The sequence below is a fragment of the Bactrocera oleae genome, chromosome 4 (assembly GCF_042242935.1).
Source record: "Bactrocera oleae isolate idBacOlea1 chromosome 4, idBacOlea1, whole genome shotgun sequence".
NCBI classification, from domain to species: domain Eukaryota; kingdom Metazoa; phylum Arthropoda; class Insecta; order Diptera; family Tephritidae; genus Bactrocera; species Bactrocera oleae.
In genome coordinates, this window is record NC_091538.1 from 17,484,743 (window position 1) to 17,504,079 (window position 19,337).

At 26.9% G+C, this 19,337-nt stretch overlaps 1 protein-coding gene across 7 annotated transcripts in view; it reads left to right on the top strand.

Moving 5' to 3' along the window:
- Positions 1-1,036: 1,036 nt before the first annotated feature.
- sona (sol narae) overlaps positions 1,037-19,337 on the top strand; it is a 139,689-nt gene continuing 121,388 nt past the window's right edge. For 3 of the 7 annotated variants that reach the window (XM_036375765.2, XM_070109246.1, XM_036375764.2), the window contains exons 1-2: positions 1,039-2,028; positions 13,415-13,803. The gene's annotated coding sequence lies outside the window, so the exon portion shown is untranslated. Of the gene's footprint in view, positions 2,029-4,672; positions 4,869-13,414; positions 13,804-19,337 lie in introns of those variants that run through there. The other 4 variants (XM_070109247.1, XM_036375766.2, XM_036375758.2 and 1 more) reach the window with 3 other exon arrangements.

A 19,337-nucleotide genomic window follows, 5' to 3' on the forward strand; every position in this document is an offset into this window, starting at 1 on the left:
TAGGAACAACAACAATTGGCAAAACTTTGAACAGAATAATGGCGGCTGTGAATGGTGATGACGGAGGTTGTATAAAATACATATATACTTTTACATATACATATGTACTTTACTATGTATTAATATGTACATGATGTAGCAATTGTTGTATTTGTAATGAGTTTAAAGTATAATTATGCATTTTTGTTGTTTTTTATGCATATGGGAGTATTTATGCATATTTATTTTTGTATATATGTATATGTATGTATGCCAACTTTTCAGTAAATGCGCTTGCGTAGCGCTCTCCATTGTTTGGCAAACTTTTTGATAGCACACTCTCAGGTACAACTGTAACAATAATGCTTAAGAATTGAAACATTGATCTTTACTGAATTTATCGCGAGCATTTGTTTTTGCAATAAGCTTTACTTCGAATTATTCGCAAGCTTAAGAAGCTAAATAGTGCAAAGAGGTAGTGAGAGAGAATGAGAGCTAAGTAAGATGAGCAAATACACAAGCATAGAAGAGAGCAACACAAATATGAGCAAAAGCGCATGAGAAATGACTTCAGTGAGCATCTTTTGCGGGTCTACTTAGCGCCTAGGCAGTGTTTCCCAAATCTGCTAGCCACCAAGCTTTGCATAACTGTCCAGTAAGCAATTGCCACAAGAAAATCAGCAAAAATAAATATGGAGAAACAACAACAACAAACTGCATACCACTTTGACTAACATTTAGCTACCACTAGTAGCTCACGAAAGAACTGATAGCTGTTGTTTTAGCCTCCACAGCTGCTGACTAGCAGGCCAACTCGCTCGCCTTCGCTTTCGGACAGCTTTAATGCGCTCTTTGACATGAGATTTGGCTTTTTAGCCACAATCGGTGCGCTTTCAAGTTGTCTAGCTACTATGTTTGTACCTATATATGTGTGTCTATAGTTTAGCTTAGCTTTGGCGCTTTGTCTATTTGCTGAGCGCTTGAGACCGTCTCTCCATTACATACGCTACCACCGCGTTGGCTTTTTGATTGACTTGACGGCGCTGCAAAAGCGTTCGCTGACTTCAGTGTGCGCCGACCAGTTTAAGCAGGCAGACGACGGCCACAAATCGGTTTGTCGACGAGAGGGTGTATGTGTGGTTAATTATATATATATATATATACATATGTGCGTATATGTTACTGTGCAAAATACATACACAGGCGTTAAACGCGTTCCGTTGGATATTCTTACTTTCGTTGAGTTGAAGAAAATTGCAAAAAGTTTCATTTAAAAAATTTACAAAATTCTCAAACGCTCCAATTCGTAAGCGTTCGCTTTTTACTTTCGAGCAAAGCAGTGAGTGAGTGTGTTTTTGTTGCATAAATTTGTATTTTTTTGGTGTAGTAAATCAGTGTTCGCACTCAAAACCGACTTGCCAACACACGAAGTCAACAACAATTGCAACAACACAAAATAAAAGTGCAAAAGTTAATAGCGAGTTAAAAAATACAAACAAAAAATATTAATTAATAATATTGCAGCAGCAGTAAGCACGACCGAGCCATCACGACACAACTACAAAAACAACAGTGACAACAAGAAAAGCAACGAAACAAGCTACTTTAATTACAACAACAGCTGTTTTCCCTCTCTGCTGTCAACAGCTCACACTCACTTTGGGCTGCCTGTTGCGAAATTTCAAAAAAGTTAAAAATATAGTATTTAAAAAGCAACAGCAATAAAAATGTTTTTTTGAATTTAATTTCAAAAAATCACCGCAGCAGCGCAGGGAGGCGTGTGTGCAACCCATTGCATTCGTAAGGTGAAGCTGCATTTGCTTTAAAACAACAAGAAAATTAATAAATGTGCAAAAAACTTGAAAAAAATTTGAAAGCCAGTGGCATTTCGGAATTTTTAATTGAGCTTAAAAAGTTGTGACAAAAAATTCAGTAAAGAAATATTTTTTTCTTTCACTGAGAAGTGTGAATTGTGTGTGAGAATTTACTTGCGTCTGCTGACGTTTTAAAGCAAAATCTGGATGAATTGAAATCAGCGCAGATTTCAAAGTAAGTTTTTGGTAATAATGTTCAATCTTAATATGCCAGCATAAGCAGTTATACTGACGAAACTATGCTTTATAAATTATTGAGCTACGTGTATATGTACATATGTAAAAATATATAAACAAATTTTATTTTAATTTATTTTTTCGTTCTTCAAACCCTATTAATTCGTTATTTTCGATTTTTGTTTTGTATATTTAAATAGACATATAAAATGTAGCATTAAATTTCTGTCCAAAATTATTTGGACTGTTGTTTTATTTATTAGCAAAAATTAAAAAAAAATAATTAAAATAATAATTACTTAAAATTTAGAATAAAATTTATTTATAAAATTTTAAGTTTCAGATTATTATGAGCAAATAAAAGTTCTTTTGAATTAAAAACAATTTCGACAATATGTTTTTTTCAATAATTACAGCTTTTTAAACTTAAAATATTTTTTGGTTTCGATTAAAATAAATTTAAAAAAGTCTTACTCTAATAATCTGTTTGTTATATAACTTTTTAAATTTTATATTTTCAACGCAAAATTAAAAAAAAAAAAATTATTATAGATTTTAAATTTATTATAAATTTTTTAATCAAAAATGTTTATTTTCTTTCAATTTTATAAATACCTTAAAAAACCAGAAACTAGAAACTAGAAAATTATTTTTTTTAAATCTTTAGATTTTATAATTTAAATCAATATTTTTTTGTAACTTTGTTAGATTTTAAATTTAAAATTCGATTAAATAGAAAAATAATAAACTTCCCAAGAGTGTTTTAGATAAATTTATAGATTTAATCGCTTTAAATATTAAATACAAATTAGTCTGAACATTTTATCAAACCTTTTATGGTTTCATTTTAGATATATTAAAAATATATAAATATTATTATTTTATTGAACTAATTATTTTTTTATTACATTTTATTGAAACTCAAAGAATATAATTGTTTAATCAAAATTAATTTATAAGTAAAATTTCTTAAATACGAATTAAAATAAATAAAAGCATAATGATATATTATAAATAGTATACAATTTGATGATAAAGACCAAATGAATTTTGTAAACAATAACTTTTTGTTTGTATTAGAACAACCTAAAAATATTAATAATCAATCAATGAACTATTAAAAGAATATTTGCTTAGTAAAAAAAAAGAGATCTAAATAATTTTTAACCATTATATTTAATTTATAAATATTTTTTTGGAGTTTTATTAAAATTACTATTTCTAAAAAAAATTTCCACAAATCCAAACATTTATAAAATATTTTTTTATTGAAAAATTGAAGTATTATTATTATTTACATACACTATAATTAAAAGTAATTAATTGTAATAATATATAATAATAATAATAAATTTTAATTTTTAATTTTCAGTCTGATTTTTTGTGGTTAAAATTTATTTATATTTTTTACAAGTTCGGAAATTACTATTAACTAAGATTATAACAAAAAAATTGTTTTAATTTTAGTTTAATTATTTTTTTAATGCATTGTTTGCAACCCTGAGCTTAGGTGAAAAAATATCTGCCTTAAACTGGCAATTAAATTTTTTAATAAAAATGAAATGGAAAACTAATTGTTTTGTATAAATTACATTTACTTAAATTAAGATTAAAATAATTTATTTTAGGAAAAGCTTATGACCTAATCAATACCTACCAAATACTTACAGATACAAAATTAATTAAATAAAATTAAAATAAAATAAAAAATATTTTTTTAAATTCAAAAGGCTGAATGAATTGTGTACTTTCTTAATACCAAATCATAATTTTTGGGAACATATAAATAATAGTACCTATATATTTTTTTTGTATAACATTTTTTCTTAACTAGTTAATTTTTCCAAAAAAATAATTCTTACAACTATTACAATTTATATATATAATAAACTTTTTTGTAAAAAGTTTCTATTTATTAAAAATTTTTTTTTAACAAAATTGAAAATTTTTTTTTTTTTTTTTAATATATATTTATTTTTTGAATTAACTTTTAGTTAAACAAAAACATTAAAAATTAAAATTACTTAAAATTTTAGCAGCAACATTAAAAGCAAGCATTTGAATTTTTCAAATTTTCAAACACCCGCACCCACATACGTTTGAGTAAATGTTCACGACGCTAACTTTTTAAGCGACAACAATGGGTAAAACCGAGAGACAACAACGCCATTGGGCTGCGTACATCCTCACTTAGAGTGCAAATATTATAAACAATAATCGTAAAAAATAAACAAAACGAAATTATCGAATAAAAATTTAAACAACAACGACAATTAAACAGCAACAACCAATTATATTAACATCTTCGCGCTCATTACAATATTTCTGCTTGCTGTCACTCGTTGTTGTTATAAATTTACATACACAAACCTACATGTATGTATGTGTGTAACTTTTTGACGTTGCAACTTCTCACTCAATTGCCAGAATAATTTCGTATATGCTTTGTTGTTTGCTGCGCACACTTAAGGCATTTCTTCTCAATTTAATCTTAATTTCTTGTCGGTGTTGCTGTAAATTTATATTGTTGTTGTGATTGCTTTTTTTGTCGTTGGATTTTTTGTGACTCCACGAATTTCTCGCCTTATTTCACATTACCTTATTCGAAATGAAGCGTATTTAATAATTGCGTTCCGGCCGCAGCTCGCTTATTCGCACGAGTGTTCTTAACCTGATCTGTGGTTATCCGCGGCGATCGTTGTGCCATACCTCGATCCTTTGGGCAAACCAAAAAGTCAATAATCATAAAATCACGCGTCAGCTTACACGTATTCGTAACGTTTCATCAACCGTACGTTTCTCATTAAACGGTGCGTAGCGTAACGGCCGAAAGCAAAAGTAAGCAAAGGCGCAAGCTACTCGTATATTTTTATTGTGATAAGAAACAGTTTTGAAAGGACGAAATTAATGAAATTTGGAAGATATGAAAATCAACTGTGACAATTATGTAGAAACTGAAAAATGTTGGAAAAACTTTGCTTGTGAAAATAGTGGTTTTGGAACATCGAACTGAGAATTGTATTGAAAAGTCAAATACATGAAAAGTTAATTATCATACAAGCAATATTTCATTAAAAGACTTATTTAATATAAATTATGTAACACAAACTTTTAATATCTTATCTTGGTTTGGACAACATAGTACAAATTATAAATTATTTAAAAATATATGCTAATTTATTTACTGCTTCACCTTACAAATTATTCTTTTCCTTATATGCGTTTTCTATAATCACACAACATTTTATAAGGAATTTTAATAAATTAAAGAGTATTAAAAAAAAATTGGATATGCAGTGCCGTCCATACAAATTATTAAAAATAAATAATTTCAGTCTTCTTTTAAAGATGAAATTGCACTAAAATTTTATGAATAAAAAAGTGTTTGAAAATGTCATAAAAAAGAAATTTAAATAAAAAATAAGGAAATAAATAAAACAAATTGAAAATTATAATAAACATAATAATGTAACACAATTTATTAACCGTACTTTGATAGTGTAGAATATGCTTTTTCGACATTGGGTTGAAAATCATTTTCCAAGTAATCGGTTATTAAATTATAAATAATGTACTATTTTATTGCAGTATATACATATTTATAATATGTTATATGTGAACAAATACATCAAAATTTGCGAAATAACAGTTTTCGCGCCCTTGAAATTGAAAAAACAAAATTTTGAAGATTAATAATTTCGAAACCGTTATAACGTTGAACAAATTTTATTAAATTAGAGTCACTTAAAAGAAGCAGTAGTCAATGTTAATTATAAAAAATTATAAAACCTGAAACAAATAGTTTTTGAATATATCTGACATTTTCAAAATATATCAGAATTTTGTTGAAAAGGTTTATGGCGAAAACATATGTCTGTGACATACTCTTTCAAGAAATATGTGGAAGCGTTGAATTTTTCTATCAAAATTAGATTCAAGCAAAATCCTATTAAAAAAAATTTTTTTTTATATGCATTGTAAATTTTTCCTCTCAAATATTTGCACTATAACCTTACTTGAATTCCAACTTATATATTTACAAAAACAAAAAATTTTCGAGGCGTTTTGTAGTCTTATACAAAAAACTTCACTAATGAATCGATGAACTGGATTTTGTCAAGTAAATGAACTTTTAATGTCAGCAGTCAAAATTTTATGCGTGCTTTTGTACTTTGCTTGAAAAATTTCATACTTGTAATACAAAATTAATCAAGGTACTACCTATAATACAAAAAATTAATATGAGTCAGCTGATGATATGATCAATAAAGGTGTGATTTATTTTATCGATCTATCTATATATACAGATATGCAGATACATAGATATATACAACAGTTAAATAAATTAGTTTTTTTTCATAAAATGTTGAATTAAAATTAAATGAAAACAAAAAACTTCACTTGAATATTTGATTCACCAATTACGCAATTATTTCTAAACATGCCTAAACTTTTCTCAAATGAGAAAAAAGTTCTATTAAAAACAATTTTATCTTAAATTAAATGAATCAACAAAGTCTTAAAGTGAGTAAACGCATGATAAAATGTGTGCGTTTGTGCTGCTGACCGGTAAGCCAGTGACCTTTGAAATAAATTTATTTAAAAATTTAAATTTGATTCTGCTACTCAAAGCGAGAACGCGACAATAACAAAGCTCATAAAGCGCTCAAGGTTGCTCTTGAAATCAATATTTAGATACACAAACAAGTCCACAAAGAGAATTTTGTATGCAAATAGCAGAATATATTTAGATACATACTAATCTAGACATATTTAAATAAGCCTGTTTGTATGTACATCAACGCTTTGCTTCTTCTGAAGCTATAGAGCTACTTAACGCATTCGTTTTGTGATACTCACTTCGATATGAATTTGTTTGAGGTGTGAAAATTTCATTAACAAATGTCGAGGAAAGTAACTAATAGATTTATAAATATATTTTTAGTGGGAAAAACACTTTAGTAAAAATATTTAAGCTAAAGTTGCTATCATAATTTTTAAAACCTTAGTTTTAACTATAGAAATTGACATACGACATTAAACTCGAGTTTAATACCTTATTGGTGTCTAATATAAACAATACTGATAAACAAAGAGTTAAGGAAAAATATTACGTCATAACCCAAGTTTACTGATTATTTTGGTGTCTAAATAATTAAATAACACTCACAACACGGAGTTAGGGAAAGCTATTATATCTATTATGTTTATACACCATCCTTTAAACGTTTATTAAGATAATTATTACTATATTAAGAAACACATTTTTCGGTGATTTAATATTCAATGTCCTTTAAGTCAGCATCAGTTACAGTTTCTTACAACTCGCCAATAAGAACCCTTCTTCATGAACTCGTAATGTTAAACCCAAGTTTAACTATACCCTGAACAGGGTATATTAAGTTCTTGTATGTGAAACTTTTTTCTTTGATGTAATATCTTCACGGAATTTGGCATTTCTAAGACAAAAATGTAATCTTCGAAGAAATTGTTTAGATCGGATCAGTATTGAATATAGCTGCCATACAAATTGAACAAGTTCGTGTAAGGAATCTTTGTATTTGTGAACGATGTTATGCTTTGTAGGAATAAGGGTAGAAGACACATGCATATTAAAAAGTAACAAAAAATAACAAGAAACATCCGTTCTATCGTCAGTTCACTCTGACTTTGTAAAGGTAGTTCTTCAAGTTCTTTCTATGTGAAGTTTCTTAAAATTCTCAACTAATTTATGTATAATAGACTGGAAATCTAGGGTCGGTGGTTGACGTATACCAATTTACTTATTTTTTCATTAGTAATTTCGATTGCATCATTAATTTAGTGAAGAGCAAACCTGCACCTATTTTCCTTAGCGTTTTACACATATGTATATGTGGGGTACATATCTCACAATGTGTCTTATCGGCTTATATTTTTACCGCTCTTTGAACGATAGCACGATAGTCGATATTGATAGACATTTGTTCAGCAAATCGTTGAGTGTAATCGTGATTTATTGTTGCTGTTTTTGTTACTTTTTTCACTAATTTAGCAAATGCTATTATTACCTGTTTTTCACGTTCGTTATTTGTTAGTTTTATATTACTTTTATTTTCTACATACACACATATCTTTTCTCTTTGGTTTGGTTGTTATTCCTTGTATGTGTATTGGCATGTTTTGATTTGCTCGCGATGTTGTAATAATACGCATGTTATTTGCTATTGTTGTTGTAATTGCTTTTGATACAGTTGTTGTAATTGTTTTTGCTATTATTGTTGTAATTTTGTTTTTTAATACAGTTGTTGCTATTGTTGTATTGATTGTTTCCACGTTTTTTATTGATTTTGTTATTGCCTTTTGATTTAATTTTTTTTATTTACTTGTTGTTTTTTTCTTTTTGATTTCTTTGCTATCAACTAGCTATTGTATTTGTTTTACATAGCAACAAATGTTGCAATTATGCAGCCGATTTTCTTTTCCTTAACGATTTAATTAAATTTTCATACCCTTTGATTGAACTCTCACTGTTGTCTGCGGCGAGTTCATTCGTGTGCTATTGGAAAATACGACCTCATATCCTAGCCTACTAACTTCAGTATAAAGCCCACATAAAAAGTTATTTTGGTTACAATGATAAATTTTATATTATTAGCATGCTTTAGCGCTATTATATGTGTTCTAAGTACTTGGCCATCTTTTCATATAAATTTTTAATAGAATTGAATTAAGCCATTCTGCTGGAATATGAAGGAACATTGAATGTTTCACGTTTAGTAACATTATAACAATTTCTTTATAATCTTCATCAATTGATAAATTCTAGCAAGCTATAGACAATCCTCATCATCACTACATTCATTTATACGATGCAGAGTCCTATAAAAGTTCAATAAAGGTCATCATTATAATATAAGGACACAAATTCTATAGATTCCAAAATATTAAATCAGTGTGTTAGAGTCTTAAAACTCATTTTATTTAATGACCTCATTGTGGTTACAGTTTTCAGTTAATTGTATAGAATTGTGGTCAGTTTTTGTTTAATATGTCACAGCTCGATGGTATTTGAATGAGTAATTCCACAATTTCGCTCTTTAGCAAATTTGTTGTATAGTTCTTGGAATTAATAGCAGAATATTCAACTAAATTGAATGAGACATATTTTACTAAGTATTGCATTAACTGGTGAAATTTTTTTATAATTCTCAGACAGGTTTTTAAGAATAAACTAGAGTGGTGTTACTGTTGTTAAGCGTCTAACATACGGTACTCATAGATTAGTATATTTTATATGCATATTCCAAAATACTCATATCTACCCTCTACCTTATTTTCTGACCACAGGGTTATGAAACCCAATGAAAAGTTATAATTATTTTTGGATGTGAAATGTTTCTGTTGTTAGACTCGAGTTTAAGGTATTTTTCGATTTCTATTTTACTATACTATATTATTTGTTATAACTCAGTGTTTAATAATTTTTTTGGTTTTATATCCCTGTTTTAAAATTAAAGCAAATGAGTAACCTCGAATTCATTGTTAATAATTTTGATTTGGTACCATCGCGGAACTACAATAATACAAAACAAGAAAAAGCGGATGCACCGAAGCTAGAATATCCTTCACAAATAAAGATCTTTCTATACAAGAACCAAATTTTGATCGTTCAGTTTGTATGTCATTTATATCATATTGAAGTCCGCTCTAGAAAATTTCTTCGGATATTGTAGCGTTGCCTTGGGTAATAATCTATGTCGAATTATCTTCTCGTCAAATAAAAAAACAATGCATACCAGAAATTAATTTAACGTTCAGTTTGTATGACAGCTATGTGCTATAAAGCTCCGACCTGAGAATTTTCAAATGAAACAATTTTTCATACAAGAACATAATTTTCATTGTTCAGCTTGTATGGTAGCTATTTGCTATAGCGGTCCGATATCGGCGGTTCCGACAAATGAGCAAAATCTTAAAGAGAAAAGGACCCGTGCAAAATTTCATAGTGATATCTCAAAAGCTGAGGGACTAGTTCGTATAGGCGGACTAAATCGACTTACCTCGTCAGGTTGATCATTCATATATGTATATTTTATAGGGGTTTTACAAACTTCGTGGCAAACTTAATATACCCTGTTAAGATTATAAAAAATGACAAATTAATCTCGGTGACTTTTAAACCCTTTAATGAGCAGACTTTGCAGATGTTCCTAAACACGAAAACTGAAACTCGCGACTTATACAAAAATGTTTCAGTCATTTGGAGGCATCTCAAAACTTGTAGAATACCAATTTGTAGGTACCCATCAAGAGATTTCTGGTCTAAAGGCTTAAATATAAAGAAAGAACAATATATTGAGTTTTTCGATGACAAATATTGTTTTCTTCTTATAAAACTGACTTTGACACATTTTTTCATTTAATCCGCCTTTAAACTATATAAAAATAGTTTACCCTACACCAACTTATCAAATTACAAAATAGATATACTCACATACATTTATCTGGCTTTGAATATTGCATTGTGATTGCAGCTATTGCTCCAACTGGTTTTGCGTGTCAATGAAAATTTTATTGTACAACAATAACAACAACTGCATAAATTAGTTGCAAATACAATAGCAACATAGAAAAAAAATCGAAAAATAATTTATTAAACTAATAATAGTAGATGTGCGTGCGAAAGAGAAACAATGAGAGCGAGTGAGTGAGAGAACGCGAACGTATGAAACAGCTGGTGAAATCACTGCAACGCTTTGCACACACAGCAGGAAGGGGAAGAAGCAAAAACGTGTTGTGGCAATATTGAATACAAAAATTGCTATAAATACTCGTACATATATTTTTAACTGTACATATCTATCGATTATAAGTATATATGTATATATATATATGCTTATAATTATTAAAGGTATGTGGATATTGTTCGGTATTATAAACGCTATATTGAATGCACGTTTCTACAAAGCTGAAATTATTTTTTATAGCAATGCTGTAGTTGGATTCATCAGTAAATGTGTGTTGTGAGGCATTTGTTTATCGTATGATATATGGTTAAGCATATTTACGGTTAAAATTGTTTGTCGTGCACTGTAGGAAATCACAGTAAGGCCAACAGGCGTAAATTATTATTTTGAATGTGACATAATCACCTATACATTTTCTATTTATCAAGAGTATATAAATAAGAAGAATTAAATGTTAAAAAAAAATTTTAATATTTTAAATAAAAATATATATACAAATTTTATATATATTAAAAACATTTAAAAGTAATTTTACTCTTTGTTGCTTTAATCCCACAAATTATTATAAATTATTAATTTTCCAAATTTTGACGATATATATATAATATATTTTTAATATACATCTAAAGTTTTTGAAAAATTTTAGTTGTTAATTAAGTAGTTAATTCTTATTGTTGATGATGTTGTGTTTGGTTACTACTTAAATTTGGTAATTACTTAAATAAATTCTTAGCGACATCTTTATAAAAAAAGCAAATTAAATTAACGATTTTTTTTTTAATTTTCTTTTAATCAATTAAATTCGAAAAATTTATATTTTCTAGTTGTTTCATAGATATATATTTAGTGATTTGTATGCCCTGAACAGGGTATATTAAGTTTGCCATAATGTTTGTAGCACCCACAAGGAAAATCGGATACCCAATAAAATATATTTTTAAATGATAAGCGTGACGAGCTGAGTCGATTTAGACATGTCCGTCTGTATTTTGTCGTTTTGCATATAGCTGCCACATAAACTGAACGATCGGAGGAAAGTATTTGTATGGAAAACTTTTTCATTTGACGAGTTATCTTCACAAAATTTGGCACGAGTTATTATCTAAGACAATAATGCAATCTCTAAAGAATTTGGTCAGATCGGGTAACTATAGCATACAGCTGCCATAAAAACTGAAAGATCGGAATCAAGTTCTTGTAAGGAATTCTTTATATTTGTGGAGGGTAGTATAGCTTCGGTGTAACATAAGTTAACGTTTTGTCTTGTTTTCTAGATTTTTTTAACAAATTTTAAAACAAATGTTTTCCAGTTACATAAACTTTTTCCAATTGGGTCACATATGTCCATACCACATAGATCCACAAATAAATATTCAAATAATTTACAATAAATTACCATATATGATTTAATATAGCGATGATAATACGAATAGAAATGATACTTCAAATAACAATAAAATGCAGTGGTAAAGACAAACGAAAAGCGGTTATTTATTGGAATTCCAAAACACAATATATAATATAAAGAATACAAACTACAAACATTGACCATACTATGTAATTATATTTTATGTATTCTAATACCAGACTAAATGATTTTTAATAAAAATGCAAAATTAAAAAAAAATATATGAAAATTTATTTAGGTATTAAAAAATTTAAATCATTTTAGAAATTAAAAAAAAAATTAAAAACAGAAAAACATATAAAAAGAAAAAAATAATAACATTTTGTTTTATTAAAAAAAAAAATATATATATATTGTACTTTTATTATATTTGTCGTGTATCTGAAAACAAAATAATCACGTTATTTTATTTCAAAAAAAAATATTTTCTAAAAATTAATTTTTTGTGTGTCTGTAAGAAAACAATAAAACAATTGTGTTAACTTTATATTCATGATACAAATTTTAATTGAATTTGTTTCGAATAAAATTTTGTGGATTAAAGATTTCGAATAAAAGTTATATATTTGTGTATGCCTAAAAATATTTAAAAAATAAGAGAACTAAATATTTAATAAAATTTGTGTATTAAATTCTTGCCAAATAATATTATGTGTTTTTTGGATTTTGAGGCAAATAAATTAAGTATATGTATAGATTTCAAACACAAAAAAAAATATTTATTTAAAATATATGGAAAATAATTGCGAAATTTTAAAAAAAATATTGAAATACATTTTTTGGAATTTTAAGATGCAAGTAAAAGCAATATTTTGTACATATTTAAGGATATTACGCAGGGTTTATTTTTTGTTATAATTTCATATTTTCGTTGACAAAAATTTGAAACGAAAATGTTCAACTAGAAATTTTGGATAAAACTTATTTTGTTTTACTTCTTAAAATTAAAATTTTATTTAACCTTTTAACGAAATATTTTGAAATCAAAAAAAAAAAAAATATGACACAAAATTTTTTTAGGTAGTTGGAGATTATAAATTATTTACAATATTATTAAGTTAATCTTTTTTTATTCTTTCATAAAATTTTTTGAACATTTTCAGTATTATGCTTAAGTATTTTTATTTCTTAAATTTTATTTTTCTCATTTATTTTACGTTCTATTCCAAAATTTAAAATTATTTTTATTACAAAAAAAAAAAACAATGTTTTTAATACAATTTTTTTCTTAATTTTTCTAATTCCAGCACACTGAACTCCTTTATGGAAAATAAAGTGAAATTTTATGTTTATAATTAAGAACAACTCGCGCGGAGTGCAAAAAATATATATAAATTGATTTAAAAAATAAAAATTTTTAATTTACAAATAACAAGCCTAAAAAGAAAACAGTGAGCAACAGACTCAAAAACAACAACGCAAAGAAAAACATTTTTTTAACTGCATATTTTTCATTTTTCTTCGGTGAATTTTCGTTGTTCCGCTGAAAATCGCGCGTGACGCGTTGTCCTCTATACATCTTCTTCTGTGTTATTTCTTGCCGCCACTTCGCCTTCAACTGCCAATTTGCCAAAATACAAAAACATAAACTCATTTTGCAGAGACTTTTGCGCAGGCCTTCAGACTTCAGACTGTGGTGAGTTTACATACCTATTTTTCATGTACTTTCATGTATACATATAGCGTTTATGTGGTAATGTGCTCTATGCGCTGCTTTGTGCATGTGCATGTTGTTCTTATTATTATTTAATTTATGAAATTTTATGCAATATAAACATAACCATAAGTATGTATACATATATATGTATGTGTGTGTATAATGTAAAACAATAGACAAGAAAAATGCATGAAGCGAATGAATGTGGAAAAAATTGGCAAAACAATGACTGCGAAAATTTAATTAGCTTGTGTTTTTATGCGCGGCGCTTTTTTGGTGTTTACCTGGTTTTTAGCAACTCCACATATATGTGTCTATGTATTTATATGTACACACATATATGTATTTCATTGCAAGCTATCAGAAAACAAAAACAAAAAAATGTGTTACGTATACGCCATGTTGCGCATTTTCTAATTCATGTTTTTTTTGTCTTTAGGTAAGCTTAAGAAATATTTCTGTGTATTTATTTATTTTATGCAATTCAGCATAGATATATTTTATTATTTATTTTTTTGGAAAAACATACTTTATATTGCAAAATATATAAAATAGTTTATTGATTTTTTTGCAAAGAATTTAATTTGTAATTGTTTGAACATTATTTAAGTTAAGATTTAATATAAATTACTTTATAATTGAAATTTTTTAAAATACAAAATTAGATATTTTTGCTTCTAAATATCTTAAATTTTCGTCGCTAAAATATTTTAATTTAAATTGTTGTTTAAATTTCAATGTTTGAATTCACTAAAATTGATTTATTTTTCATTTTATTAAAAGCATTATGTTTATAGTGAATCAAGCAAACAGAACTAAATTTTCAAAGAAATAGAAGACATTATAAATATTCCGTTAAAAAATTTAAAGAAGCAAAAACTATTTTTTAAAAATTTAGTACATACACTTTTTGAGAAAACATTTTTATTTAATATTTTGGCACATTTTTTGATTTATTACATTTCTAATAACTTAAGTAAATTTATTTGTTAATTATATTAAAACGTAAAAAGTAGTATTTTTGAAAAAGTTTTTAATTTGTAATTTAAATTTGTTTAACGATGTTGATGTCTGTAATTTTAAAGATTATAACAATTTTTTGTAAAAGTTTACATTTGTAATCATTAATTAATGTTAACATGTTACCAAGAGATATCAACCATTATAAAATAAAATTTTTTTTGAAAATCAATATATTTGATAATTTTTTATATATGAATAACTGTTAAATAAAATATTTAAAAACAGTTTTCTTGATTTTGTATTTGATTAATCAAAGAAGCAAGACCTCAATGACAGTTATTCACATTTTAAAAATTATTCAATTTCCTTACAAAATTAATTTTCAAAAGTAAAATTTAATTTGACTATGATTAATAAAATATAAATTCAGAAAAATATTTTTAAACATGTATAAAAAATATTAAATATATTCTTAATAGCGCAAAAAAAAAAGACTCTCAAATTAAAAAATTTAAATAAAATTTATTATGTTGTTTTTGAGATTTTTTTCCACTATTTCCGTTGTAGTACTGTTTCTCATCTCAATTACTTTAGCATATATTTACCATATTTTTACTTAAAGTCACGTAGTAATGACTTAACCTTGCAAGGCAAGCGTTTCTAAAAATTCTGCTCTCAGCGTTCATATAAAAATGTCCAGTTATTAAAAAAAAAACACGAAATAAACAAAATGTGAAATGAAAATTATTTTTGGAGCCTTTAATGCGCTACGATTTGCTTCTCATATTTTTGTTAAAAATACATTTTTTTTTATATATAAGTATTTTTATTATTTATAAAATTTTTAAATAAAAAATACTTTTCGTGTTATTTTTTATTTGTGTTTAATAAATTATAGTTTTACCGTATTTTACCTTATCGGTGAAAGTGTATTTCTCATGAAATTTTACCGAAATTCAAAAGACGAAAGCGTATGAACATGATTTTATTTTTTCGTTGTGTTTTCGTGTCTTTGAGCCATCAGTCCATGTCTGCCGTACCTGTCAACACTTCCTCCGATTTCCGTTTGTAAAATGTGTTTTTTTTTTAATATTTTAACTTTCATTTATAAAAATCCCGTAAGCGTTTTAGCTCATATCTGCTCTTTATTGCTATTGTTATTGTAGTTTCGTCTGTCTATATTCGAACGAAAACTTTTGGCAGATAATTTAAATTCAATTACCGAACAACTGTAAAAGCTTTGGTTTGTTTCTTTTTTTAGGGTGTTGTTGTTTTCAGTGACTGGCTATGACTTATTTGGTTGGCTTCTTTCAGCCGGTCAACCAGTCAATCAATTGGTGATGGTGTGAGACAAATTTCGTAAATGATTTGGGTTGACGAGGTTAAAAGTTGTTATTTTTTTCGTGTCTACATATATAGGGTGATCCATTTCAAGACAAACAAAGAAAATTGTAATTTATTGGGGAATGTATATTATTATTCAAAAGAACATTCTTTGGCCATTATTTTTTGATTATTAATTTCGATTTTATCTTTCAAATGTTGGCCATGGCTACGTCTCAGATGGTCCATCCGTTGAGTCCTATTTTCGATGACTCGTTCGAGAATTTTGACTTCAATATATATAACAAGTTTAATTAATATTTTATAAATTTTTTTTAGTAATATATTATTATTTTTCAAAAATTAACCTTTTGACATCAATTTTTTGAGAAAATTTTTGATTTCTATGAAAAAGATTCAGCAATGGAAAATTTAAACTTCATACAATTTTCTTGTGAAGAATAATAGAACAGTTAAAAGGAATAATATGTATTGGAGAGTGTCGAGAGAGAGAGAGTATTTATTCCTTAACATTAAATGACATAAAAAACACGTCATCAAATATTTCATTCAGAGACTTTTCAGATAATGGATATTTATCCTAGTTATCAAGTTATCTATAGTTATTATATATTATCTATTATTTCAAACTCTCTTATCATAAAGGACATCTAATATCCTCTTAGCAAAGCAAACGCTTTCAAAATTGTCCGGTTCAACGGAATAGAAAGATCAAAATTTTTCAACCGTATTTCACCGAAGGCAAGGCTGCTTCATCATTGCTCGATTGGAAGTGGATCAGACTTCTCTTGTATTCTGGTGGTCTATCAGTATAACCGGTCAACTAAAACTCAAATAAGCTCAGCGGAGGGAATACTGTTGCCCAATCTACAGTCAAAAATGTCTGAAAATTGGATAGATTGAATCTACTCAGCACTATGACTGAAAACCCTTGCATGATATTTCTTTATCCATGCAGATGTATTTTTGGTTATATTTATGCAGTGTTTACGATGTTGCGAATAATCAAGATAGTTATACAAGTTCAATAAATCGATCTTTAAAGTCCTTTTTCGTCCCATTTCGATTTAACGGACCCGACCTTTTAGGGCAATTTACTCCATTCGATTTCTGCATGATCTAACTTTTGGAGACCATATTTTGGATACAATATTCGAATTTCGCTTCAGGCCGACAGGTTGGATAAAAGTTGGCACCTGATAAACAAAAAATCCACAACAAACGCATTTTCTTTGCATTGTTTTGCGAACAAAGGCTGGGAAAATCATATTTTTTTACCATTTCTGCAAATCTAATTTATTTAGATTTATTTGAGGTTTGGTTAGATCCCCCTCCCAACTTTTGTTTGGAGCGCAAAGGTGCAGTACAATGCAATTGTTAAATTGTTGCATCAACAGTGTAAAAATTATATGGAAATATGTCCCGTATGCGCACAACGCTGATGATCGTCTGATATATACATAAACATATACATATATGTATGTGTAGACAAAGAGGCGAGAAAGAGGCAATAGGCAGACTAAAGTGTTTGCATAGCTGAAGACAGTGCGTCCAGTGTTGGGTGTTAGTGTTGTTGCTTTACATAATATTTAATGCCTTCATTGTTATTGTTGTTGTCGATTTTAGTAACTCACCTACTGTTGTCGTTTTCTGTGTTTGCATTTGCAGTTTTTTCTAGGTTTCATGGCAACTCTAGACATATTTTCATGCCCGGTTTCACATTGTCCCTGTCTTAACTCTCACTCCTAATTTTCATGGTTTAGTTATGCAGTTTATGGTGCTTTAAAGAGTCTGTTTAAAATTGCAAACAAAGGCGAAAGGGTGAATTAATGCAAGAAATGTAAAAATAATGCAATAAAGACGAATGACCTTTTTTATGATGATATGATTATGATTATTGCTATTGAAAGTTAAAGGTGAAAATTGCTGTTATACAATAGCTCAGTTATTCAATGAGATTTCTTCAATGCTTGTTTTTAGTTTTTAAGGAATGTGGGAGTTAAAATTTAAATAAAAATTGATTTATAGTTTTTTAAGGCGTTTCTTGTAAATATAATAAATAAAATATATAAATAAAACGAGATAAAATAAAATAAAATAAATCAAACTAAAATGAGATAAAATAAAATAAGATAAAATAAACCAAAATAAAATAAGTTCAAATGAATTTAAAAAAATTAAAATAAAATAAAACAAAATGAGATTAAATGAAGAAAAATTTCAATAACACATAATAATATATGACTTAAAAAATTATGCAAATATGCAAATAACAATTTTAACAAAAAAGAAAAAGTGCTAAGAAACTCAAAAAATAATAAAATAAGCATAATATGAAACTGTAAAATTAAAATGTACATTAAAATATTTTAAAAGAAATATTAAATAGAATATAATATGACGAAAATTTTTTCTCATTAATTATAAAAATGTTTTTTCATTAATTATAAAAAATTAATTATCTAATATATAAAATTATTCTAAATTAATTTGAAACGAACTATTTTCAATAGTTTGATTTTTAATAAAAAATATTTCTTGCAACTTACTCTTTATATAATATTAAATAATAAAATAAAAATAAATAAAAAGTAAAATTTAATAAATTGTAATAAAATAATATACAAGAAAAAATATGTTACAAGAAAAATATCTTTATAGTGAAAGTCTTTTTCTAAAAAAAAAATTTAAAATAAAGGAAACAGAAAAAAATGTTATAAATTTAATTTTATAACTTTTTGTTTGCTGCTTGTTCATCAATGATATCCTGCAGCTTACACACTGAAAGTCTACGTAGAATATTTGCTATTAGACATAACAGGCCTACAGCAGTATATTAAAGCTCTCCGTGGCTAAGGTTTCTCCTATACATATGATTATAATGATCTGCCTAATTGTGCTTTCTTATTGCATCTTTGTCTCGTAATGTGTCATTTCTCCTTTGCTTTTGGAACTCGTATGTTTTGCTGATACGTATATTTGATTTTTTCGATCAGACAGATATGTGTTCCTAAAGTATTTCAAGCTGATCTGATCTTCCAAACCGTATCTGGAGAAGAATATGTTTAGATGAAAACTAAATTTTTAAAGAATTGCGTATGAATTATTGATATTCGAATGGTTTTTTATTTTCAAAACAAATATTTCAACCTTTACCTCAAACATTTTTGGGATGTATGGGTTTTAAGGTTTGAATTCAACTTAAG